Raw genomic sequence first — 11,774 nt, 5'->3', positions numbered from 1 at the left:
ATATATATATTAGACATTAAGAACAAATATAAATATCCATTCACATACACTTTTCACGATAAAGCTAGAACCCAGAATTAGATAGAATTGAGCAATTGCATCGACAACAGAAAACGCCAGACCCAAAGTGGGTTTCGATGTACTGCGTCTCATTAGTGACATGCTCCGACATAGGTGTAAACCCAGGTCGTCGCACGCATGAAGTGTGCAATACTGACGACCTAACCATATGGGCCACAGCGCAATCTATTGGCTATGCCTCGATTTTTTAAATTCTAATATTTTTATTCAATTCTACATTCTACGATGTGACAAGCAACGCATCACATACAAATAAGATAGTTACTGCTGATATGCAGGCGGTAGATATCACATCTACAAACATTAACTGAAATTACCTGACTCCCCAGACACGATTTCAGAACAACCTATTTGTTGAGGGACATCACGTCCCTATGAAGGATGAACTGCTTCTTCTACACATATTATGTCCATTGTTGATGCAATTGCTCGATTCTATCTAATTCTGGGTTCTAGCTTTATCGTGAAAAGTGTATGTGAACGGGTATATATAAATATATATATAAATATATATATATATATATATATATATATATATATATATATACATACACACACACACAATATATATATATATATATTGTAAGAGAATTTTTATAAAGTCAGTCATATTTAAATAACACAAATTGATTGGCTATTAAAAGTAAAACATAGTTTATTTTAAATAAAAATTAATAATTAAATCTAAAAAAAATCGAAAATGCAAGGAAGTCGACGATAAATTGCTGATCAGGTATTAACGCCGCAGGCAATGTATGACGTATAATGAAAAACAAAACATATAATGAAAAAAACCTGTTTCCTACTATTGTCAATTTCAATATCGTTTCATTAATGCAATTTATAATTATCTTTATTCGTTTGTAAAAAAAACAACATAAAATCCTGTTTTCTAATTTTGTCAATTTCAATATCTTTGTCATTTTATTTATAAAATTACGCTGGAGTGATTCAATAAAAAAAATCTTAACCAGTAAAAATTATTTTAAAAAATTCCTGTATTCAATAAAAAAAAATATTGTTTTCTAATATTATTGATTCCAATATTTCATTTTATTTATAAGTGGCATTCTTACTTCCGGTGAAACACGACTTATGTCCCATTTTCATGTTCATGAGGGCATTATTCTTGATTTTGTGAAAATAATATATATATATATATATATATATATATATATATATATATATATATATATTGTTTTCACAAAATCAAGACAACAAAGGTTGGATTGATTGCAACAAGTAGTTTATTTTGTTTGTTTTGTTCTGCGACCATTCGGAAAATTTTGAACCTTATATCCTTTGCAAATATTCACAAGAAAGGCCTCTCTTCAGACGTTGAGAAACCCACATTATTATTGAAAAATATAGAATCCATTACAATAAATAAGAATATATATATATATATATATATATATATATATATATATATATACATTGTTGAATTTTTATTTATTTTTATTAGCAATTAATTTCTTTCTTATTACCTCGCTCCCTGAACGTTTATAGTATAAGAAAGCAGTTATTTGCCATTATGTTTACATTTTTCTTCGTCCACATATTTTAGGGCGTATTTACTTTTTTTAACGTATTAATTGTGTGTGTGTGTGTGTGTGTGTGTGTGTGTGTGTAAGAGCATCATATCTGTGCATGGATCTAAAGTCCTTTGATTTTTTCTAGTTTTGCTCGAGTTGGGGATTTGCTCATGTCTGCGATGATTAAATCAATAGAAAACAACAAAAAATAAAAGTGTTTACAAAATTAAATAATGCCTCACGAAATCTAAAAAAATCCAAAGAAAAACAGTGTAACTTCTTTATTGGGTTAATATTTGAACAACATATTTTAACGTTTTCTTTTGCTTCTCGTTGTTGACTAATCTAACATGAAAATGTGATTTCGTAGCATTTTTTTTATTCAGTTCAAGGCGTGAATAGTCAGATTATATATTGATATCGTTGTTGTATTATTCCGTTGAATATTTGTTAGGATGAATAAGTAAACATAAAGGAGAGATAACGACGAGACGTCTTTAAGGTACAAAAAGCCAGTTTTTATTATATTCCAAGAGACGTAACTCGTACAGTTAAAAATACGAAACAGGATGAGACAATCCATATCCCGACATCCCTCTTTCATAAAGGAAATCATCAAGCAGGATTACTAGAAGAGTTTTCGGATATGAACCTATTCTACAATCGTATCTTTTGAAGGGTTTTACAACACGACCCAATCTTGTGATTGTTCTAGATCGTTTATTAATACTGAACTGTGTTATGTGTGCAGCTGTATGTTTCTGCAGATGGCGTGCAGATGTTTATTGGGAGTTTCTGCAGAATATATGTCTGAAATGTTGGGTGATATAAGATGAATATGATGCGATGGTGTATTATGTATGACTGTGTTGTATGTGAGGTGTGAGCAACTTTCTTGAAATGTATCTGGTTTCGTTGAAGAATCTGACATGGTGGTGTATCGACAATGTGGGAATGCAGTTCAGCACAGGCTTGTCTGACAACAACTGAAGTCCATCTACTTGTGTCTTGTATCGTGTCGTGTATCTGCACTCGTTGTCCTGCGCTAAGATTAGGGAGGTACTTTGCATGTTTGTCATGTTGTCTCATTTGCGACAACTGTCTTTGTAATAGACAACCCTGGATTTCCTCCTCATAGACATTTTGGTTCACTCACTTTGCAATTAAAAAACAATTCTCCCAAGGATGAGATAACATGATCTATTGGAGACACAATAGGTTTATGTTTATGTCTCGATTGCTAAACATGGATTTCTTCATGGCTGATTTGACGGTCTGTACACAGCATTCTGCCATGCAGCTCGATTGGGTGTATCCGGGAGAAGTGACGTGCACAAAATCCCATGCTTTAGCAAATTCTTAGAAATGCTGGGAGCTAAAATGTGAGCCATTATCACTAACGAGCCTTTCTGGGACTCCTTGCTCAACAAATATTTGCTTGAAAAAAGTTAATGACTTTCATGCTGGAGAATTTTCTGGGTCTGTGGATGAAGGGGTACTTTGAGTAATAATCTACGATGAGTAGATAATTAGTTCGATTAAAGTTGAAGAATAATAAGCGAGGATTTGCAACAATCGCACAGGAACCTCACGTGGCATGAGGGTCACAGCTGTTTAGGATTTATGCAGTTTTGGCTTATGTATAACTAGATCAATATCATTATTAAATATCTACTTGGTCTCTTGTTTAATTTTGTTTTGTTTTCTAATCATTTTCGTCTAGCTGTAATGATGAGGCATTTAGATTTGTTTTTGTTATATTGAGATATATTAGATATCTATTTGGTTTCTTGCTTAACTGTTTTATTTTCTAATCATTTTCGTCTAGCTGTGATGATGAGGCATTTAGATTTGTTTTTGTTGAGATATATTCAATATCTATTTGGTTTCTTGTTTATTTTCTAATCATTTTCATCTAGCTGTGATGATGAGGCATTTAGATTTGTTTTTGTTATATTGAGATATATTAAATATCTATTTGGTTTCTTGTTTAATTGTATTATTTTCTAATCAGTGCCAAGTATTATCCTATTATCTTAAATATCCCAACCGAGACATTTAAAAAATTCTATAATTTCCCGTTAATCACAATTATTTTAAAATATTCGCAACTTGTTTACCATATATATCTACCAGATATTCCGTTATTTTAAAAAAATTTACTTCAATTAACAAGACCAAGGTGCTTCCTTCTGTAGTTTACATTTGATTTCATAACAATTTGTTCAGACAATGTTTATTTGATTGTCGTTTACAATCCTTCTAATATTTTGCTATTAAAAGCATAATCATTTAGACCGAATCAATCAATAATGCAGTGTTTTTTAAAATTACAATGTCTGGCTTAATGGTCTTGTCTATTATGTATCTGCCTGGATGAATTTGTCATATAACGCTGCCACCTTTTCATTTGATGTATTTGGTGGTGGTTCATGTTTGTAGATGTTTGACCATCTTTCTAGCTGCATTTCTCAACAGACATTTCAACTAAGGCATTTACATAATCTGTTTTGACTATCTGCCAATAGGAATTGTCAGACATTACGATATAAATAAATACTAGACGTTTTAGTATAAACCTTGTCGCTTTTATAACTTTTATCTGTTTTTGCAACAGTTTACTCTTTAAAAGAATTGCATTTCTTTAGATTTTTATTAGTTTATTTGCTCACAAAACAATCGATATAATGCTTATACTTTTAGAGACTTTTTTTAAATGATTTTATATTTTCTTGTATTATATTCTTCTTTTTCACTCTATTATGATAATATTCATTAAGACTAGTTTCAACAATCAGGCTGCTATATGTATTTTGTTACAGCTCAGTCTAACAGTGATTGTTTCTGTTTCTGAAGATTCTTTTTTATTTGGCCAGTTCATCCTATCACAACCGATATATTAATTTCTTTAAATGACAATTTGTCGTTTTTAAGTCATTTTTAGATATTTTGTTATCTTTTCCTGTCCAGGCTTCTTCAATATTACATTGTCTGACTTGATGGCCCTTTCCTTCATGTATCTGCCCGGTTGTATTTCTTTATCATAGAACAATGTCATTTTTCTGTTTGATGTGGTTCATGTTCACAGATGTTCAACGATCTGTCAAGTTTAATATCTCCAAAGACATTGACAAGAATGTGGGCTTTTCTTCTTTTTTCTATTCTTATCATTTTGTTTAAGTCAGGATGAGGAATCTTACCAGATAGCAAACATTCTCCTGCGATTTTATATATTTAAACCGAGAAATCGTTGTAATATTTCTTTTTTGCATTCAGTTTCCCTCTGCTTTAATGTGGCTTTCCCTTTTTTGTTTTATTTTACTTCAGTCGAAGTTCTCATAAATCAAGGGGCCCACAGCCTGGGGCTAACACTTGAAGTCTATATGAGATACATAGATATTTGAATGTTCCATTAAACTATCTCTCAAACACCGAGTTAATAAAAAAAATTGAGAACATAATCTTCCTCTCCCCATTTAACCATTTTCATATGTTGTATATCTTCCATTTTTGTGTCTTAGTTTTACTGAATTTCAGAACAAGAATTTATCTAGTCTGGTGGAGTATCCGGCTTTGTGCTATTATTTGAGGTAACATCACTTGGAGAAGGTGCCCCATTCCTCGGAAAAGCTAATGTGGGTTAGCCATAGTGAGGAGATCTTATTTGGACAGCGAATACAAAATGTGATTTTGAATATTTAGTCAGGGTTTACTTCTAGGGAAAAATATCCTCATGCCAGGTTGTTCTGGCAAACCCTTGTACAGAAAGACCTTAAAGACTCGAGGATAGTGTCTAGTATTCATTCAATGTTTCACTAAACTATGTGGCTTTTTCCTTTTTTTTAAATTTTCTTCCTTTGAAGATTGTAATGCTGGGTATAGGGCAGCCAAGCCAGCTGCTAACATTGTCCTGCTTTTTATTGAAACCAACTGAAAGATCTTTTTAGTATTCTTGCTGTTCCTTTAAATACAATTGTCTGGATCTCTTTTTCACTTTGTTCAGCAGGAATATTAGTTAGGTAGGGCTTCAGGTTCTCCTTCATAAGACCTGTAGCACCTATGATAACTGGTATCTCTCTAAGATTCCAGTTTCTTTTCATATCATTGGTAGTTGGTCTGTTCTCTCTTTCAGCTCTGTTAAGTCCTCCATCATTAGGGACACTCACTTCAATCAAGGTTGCAACTCTCTATCAGTATGAGTTCGCATATGTTGCACTAAATTTGATTTTTCCGAACAAGAATATTGACACACTTGACAAGTATGTGGCTTTTCCCCAGTGTGAGTTCTGATATGTCTCACTAAGTCTGATTTTGAAGTGGAAGAATATTTACAAACTTGACAAGCATATGGCTTTTCTCCCGTATGTCTTCTCATATGTTCCACTAAGGTTGATTTGTGAGAACAAGAATATTCACACACTTGGCAAGAATATGGCTTTTCCCCAGTGTGAGTTCTCATATGTATCACTAACGTTGATTGTGCAGAACAAGAATATCCACACATTTTACAAGAATGTGGCTTTTCTCCAGAATGAGTTTTCATATGGCTCACTAAATTCGATTTTTGAGAACACGAATATTCACACACTTGACAAGAATATGGCTTTTCCCCAGAATGAATTCTCATATGGCTCACTAAACTCGATTTTTGAGAGCAAGAATATTCACAAATTTGGCAAGAATATGGCTTTTCCCCAGTATGAGTTCTCATATGGTTCACTAACGTTGATTTTTCAAAACAAGAATATCCACACACTTCACAAGAATGTGGCTTTTCCCCAGTATGATTTCTTATATGCTTCACTAAATTTGATTTTTTAGCACAAGAATATCCACACACATCACAAGAATGTGACTTTTCCCCAGAATGAGTTTTCATATGGCTCACTAAATTCGATTTTTGGTAACAAGAATATTCACACACTTTACAAGAATGTGGCTTTTCTCCAGAATGAGTTTTCATATGGGTCATTAAATTCGATTTTTGAGAACAAGAATATTCACACACTTGACAAGAATATGGCTTTTCCCCAGAATGAATTCTCACATGGCTCACTAAACTCGATTTTTGAGAACAAGAATATTCACATATTTGGCAAGAATATGGCTTTTCCCCAGTATGAGTTCTCATATGGTTCACTAACGTTGATTTTGCAGAGCAAGAATATCCACACACATCACAAGAATGTGGCTTTTCCCCAGTATGAGTTCTCATATGGTTCACTAAGTTTGATTTTGCAGAACAAGAATATCCACACACATCACAAGAATGTGGCTTTTCCCCAGTGTGAGTTCTCATATTGGTCACTAAAGTTTATGAATATCCACACACTTTACAATTTACAAAAATGTTTTTTTCCAGTGTGAGTTCCTATATGTTTTACTCAATCGTATCTAACAAAACGATTATATCTACACACACACACACGTTCTTTTTTATTTAAATTATCTTATTCATTTTTCAAGATGAGGATGCGGCACTATACAGATGACAAACATCTTTTTCTTACTTCATATATTTCAACCGAGATATCTTTTTTAAATGCTATTTCAAAGAATTTAGCGTTTATAAGTTGCAAATTTTCTAAAAGATATTTTTAGAGTTATAGTTTCCGATATTAAAGAAAATATGGATTTTTTAAAAGTCACATACTTTTCTGATTTCTTATATTTGAATATTTTTACAAACATTTAATTGGTGTCATGTTTTCACAACTGTTTAGCAAAATTCATTAAAAAGATTGTACAATATAATAAATTTTCTCACAGGTGTGGCAGTAATGTTCTAAATAAAGTAATAAAATGTTTACAGCTTAATGTTTAAAGATCATGATCCTCCATTAAAATTGAAATAGGGTTCAATCAGGAACATCTGTAAAAAATAATGAAATTCAATATTTTTAGTATTTACATTAACATATTAGTATTCGCTTTTTTATTCTTGTAAATATTATTAGATTAAATCCACAACATCTAGATTTCATTCATATAAAACACATAAGAAACATTCCAAAAATGTTTTGTTATGATTTTCATCATAGTGAGAAGAGATATATTTGTATTTATATATACAATACTACCATATATATACATGTATCTTAATGTAACAATGAAAGTAAATTACCATATGTCCATCCAAAAAGTATTTATTGCATACACATTTTTACTTCCTTCAAGCACGTAAGTATAACTGATATATAAATATGCAAAATTATCAAATATATTGAAACATTTTTTTAATGTTGCTTTGTACCCAAAGGACACAAAATTGGTTAAAAAAAGCTGCCGAACATTAGAAAAATTTATTGGGTTTTTTCAATTCTGCAAGAAAATTACTTTGGACTGTGACTATTCTAAACGTCTACATTTGCATTGAGTATTGTTGCAACATATAACATTGATTTATTAAATAATTGCTTTTATAGAAGTCCCTAGAGACGATGTACAAAGCTACTTGATAAAAGAACTATTAACAAGAACTAAATATGATAAAACAGAAAGGCAGCATATGAGTATTTATCTTTAATCAAAGTTATAGAAAAGAAAATAACAGTAGGAATTCCCTATTGTTTTGCTGAAAGATGATGCATTATAACGAGATAACTGAACAGTGAATTGAGGAATACAATTAGATTAACGATAACGCTAATCTGACAGGAATAGTTTTGACAACACATTCTTTTATGCCCCATCATTTGTTAGACGTTTTATCAATACTATTGTATGAAGACTATTTTTCTCTTCACGTAATAAGAAAACATTGTGAAGTGATCATTAGATTAGACAAGGTTCCCTAAGAGTTTTGAGCCGTCACTATTTTGTATGCGATTTATAAGGTTTCGGAGGTATGGATAGACTTTTACAAAAATGCAGTTTTGGCAAAGAAAGCACTAAAATATTATGATGTATTATGACAAGATAACTTGAACGAGTCTTGCCAAAAACAGTTTCGATATAAACATTTGACTATTTCCTTTTCACATAATAATAATACAATATGTATTGTACATTGGATTATACAGTTTTGAGCTGTTACAATCAATTGTGAGCATGGTTTTTAAACTGTGGAATACATGATTCATGTATTTCTCGTGACTCTTTTTAAAACAGAAGAGTTTGGTTAATACAATTAGGCACACTAGTTGTGAATGTTGCTAAACCTAATGTTCATAATACATGCACATGGCCATGACATTGAGACAGTTCTGATATGCTGTTAACAATTTTACATGTGCTTAATTAGATGCAGACTGGAATGGTATGACGTCATCATATTATCAGTGGAATATGAATTGTTCAGAGAAAAGCTCAGTATCATGGATAATTTATTTAATGTGTAACAAATTTGTAACAACTCACCTGCTAAATCGGCTGGCCCTTAAAAAGTGGTGGGTAGAAATGATGGAAAGATATTGAATAATTGCTATTTCGTAGAGTCAATCTGTCTGACTCATCAAGAGAAACAGTTGCAAGAACTCGGTCTTTGTGTCCAATCAAAACATCTGTAAAACATAGAAGTGCAATATTAGTATTCCATTCGTTAATTGTTGTCAATATTATTGGATTGAACCACATCTACATTTATTTCATCTAAAAAAAGTTTATATAAGACACATCACAAAAAATGACCGGAATTTGAGTTATTAGGACTCGTAAAGCCTTATTTGAAATGAAATAATGTTTCAAAACACCAACAAATGCTGCATATAGGTTGCAAAGTAACTTTAATAGTCACTGGTAACATTTATTTGTTGTATATTTTATTTTTTGGCCACTTTTTTGAATGTCTATGTATTGTAAGACAAACTCAACGAAATATTTAAAAAGATTGATCTGTCGACTTGATATGATTTTTTTTTAATCAGTCACGAGGGGATGCATGTTTTAGTAAAAATTAAGGCCAGTAAATTAAAAACAGGATTTAAACGTGAAATTATTTAAAAAGAAAATCAACTGCAGAAGAACAAAGAATTCAACATCATCATAAAACAATGTAATCGTTATTTCGTTCCTTGTGTAAAAGCTTAATTGTGCCGAATTGTTTTCCTATCAAGTTTAGATTATTTTTGTCAATGTTTAAGGCTTGTTTACATTTCTTTAGTAAAATTATTTGGCGTAATGGAAGAAGAACCGTTTCCGTGCAAGTAAAAACCGATATAAAGTGAAAATCTCACATTGGCCTAAAATGTTCCACCATTAGACCATGACAGGTTGCATGTTTTAGTTAAAAATAAGGCCAGTCTTGCACTTATGCCCGGCAAAGTCGAAAGTAAGCTCAACAACTCTAGAAAGGTCACATTTGTATTTTACAGTCAGATCATGATGCATAATATTTTTATTCACATTTGTTATAAAGCATTTCAGAATCAATATTTTTTATTGGATTGCAATAAAAATCAATTATTTTCAAAGGTATTGAATTTTTAAAGTGTTAAAAAGTTAAAATGTTAAAAATATTTTTAATAGCATGTTTGTAATTTATCACCGTGTTGAACATTTTATCGTTAAATATCTGTTCATTTAATTGATATGAACGTCAAATTAGAAGTGGGTCATAAGTTTTTCTTGTGTAGCTGCCACTTCATTTTGCCTGTGGTGGATAAGGTGTAGCCTTGAACGTATGAAGTCATTTAATTAGATGTAGAGCACAAGTTTTTTTAAGGATAGTTTCCAATGTTTTGGATAAAAGTGTTGCTGCCATATCACAAGATGGTCTCATCAACACTGTCATTATTCAACAAGAACTGATAACCCATATTGCCATTAATTATCCTCTTTGTTGTTTTACAGAATACTTTAGTCAGAAAACATTAAATTGAGGTTATGCTAATAAGAATTGTATGTGTTTCACATATCATGTCTTAAGGAAATGCGGAAAAATATTGCTGGAATTAAATTTATGGTCCAAGTTGTCAGGATCTTTAAGAATGGTGAAGAAAACAATAGTCAATACATTTTAGCATATTTAAGACAAGTTAAAAATTGATATATTATTGTGAGATTATTAATTTAATGTTTGGAATTTTACACATCAATGTTTGACCGATGTTATTTCCTATCATATATTCCTGCATATCTGCTCCTGTTTACAATTTATTTTGTGAATTTATTCAACGGATGATCGTTTAATTATGAACTAAAAATATACATAAAACTGAAACTTTTTTAAAACTTGCATAAACGTTTTTATAATCTATAAAATAGACTCTAATTAAATTCCCAAAATGTTTTTCAAAATTTTCCAAGGTGTTTTATGCTGCATAAAGACGTTTTATATTTTCCAGAAAATGTTTGAAGCAACATTCTATTTATTCAAATTATATGATGAATAAAATATTTGAAGCAACATTCTATTAATTTAAATGATATGATAAATAAAATATTTGAAGCAACATTCTATTAATTTAATTTATATGATAAATAAAATATTTGAAGCAACATTCTATTAATTCAGATGAGAGGATAAAGAAAATATTTGAAGAAACAGTCTACTAATTCAAATGATATGATAAATAAAATATTTGAAGCAACATTCTATTAATTCAAATCATATGATACACAAAATATTTGAAGCAACATTCTATTAATTTAAATGATATGATAAATAAAATATTTGAAGCAACATTCTATTAATTCAAATGATATGATAGATAAAAATTTGAAGTAACATTCTATTAATTTAATTGATATGATAAATAAAATATTCGAAGCAACATTCTACTAATTCAGATGATATGATAAATAAAATATTTGAAGCAACATTCTATTAATTCAGATGATAGGATAAAGAAAATATTTGAAGCAACATTCTAATAATTCAAATGATATGATAAACAAAATATTTGAAGCAACATTCTATTAATTCAAATGATATGATAAATAAAATATTTGAAGCAACATTCTATTAATTCAGATGATAGGATAAAGAAAATATTTGAAGAAACAGTCTACTAATTCAAATGATATGATAAATAAAATATTTGAAGAAACAGTCTACTAATTCAAATGATATGATAAATAAAATATTTGAAGCAACATTCTATTAATTCAAATGATATGATCAATACAATATTTGAAGCAACATTCTATTAATTCAAATGATATGCTAAATAAAATATTTGAAGAAACAGTCTAATAATTCAAATGATATGATAAATA

At 30.3% G+C, this 11,774-nt stretch overlaps 1 long non-coding RNA gene across 2 annotated transcripts in view; it reads right to left on the bottom strand.

Annotated features, from left to right (window-relative positions):
• Positions 1–1,532: 1,532 nt before the first annotated feature.
• The window catches only part of LOC145249041 (uncharacterized), a 42,009-nt gene continuing 31,767 nt past the window's right edge, over positions 1,533–11,774 (bottom strand). For both annotated transcript variants that reach the window (XR_013863452.1, XR_013863453.1), the window contains exons 2-3: positions 8,976–9,118; positions 1,533–7,488 (exon numbers count right to left, since the gene is read on the bottom strand). This is a non-coding gene — a long non-coding RNA (uncharacterized LOC145249041). The remainder of the gene's footprint in view (positions 7,489–8,975; positions 9,119–11,774) is intronic.

This window comes from Euprymna scolopes, chromosome 27 (genome assembly GCF_053919585.1).
Source record: "Euprymna scolopes isolate OS-2025 chromosome 27, ASM5391958v1, whole genome shotgun sequence".
NCBI classification, from domain to species: Eukaryota; Metazoa; Mollusca; class Cephalopoda; order Sepiida; family Sepiolidae; genus Euprymna; species Euprymna scolopes.
Note: the sequence above shows the minus strand (reverse complement) of the source record. Positions and strands in the feature narration are given on the sequence as shown.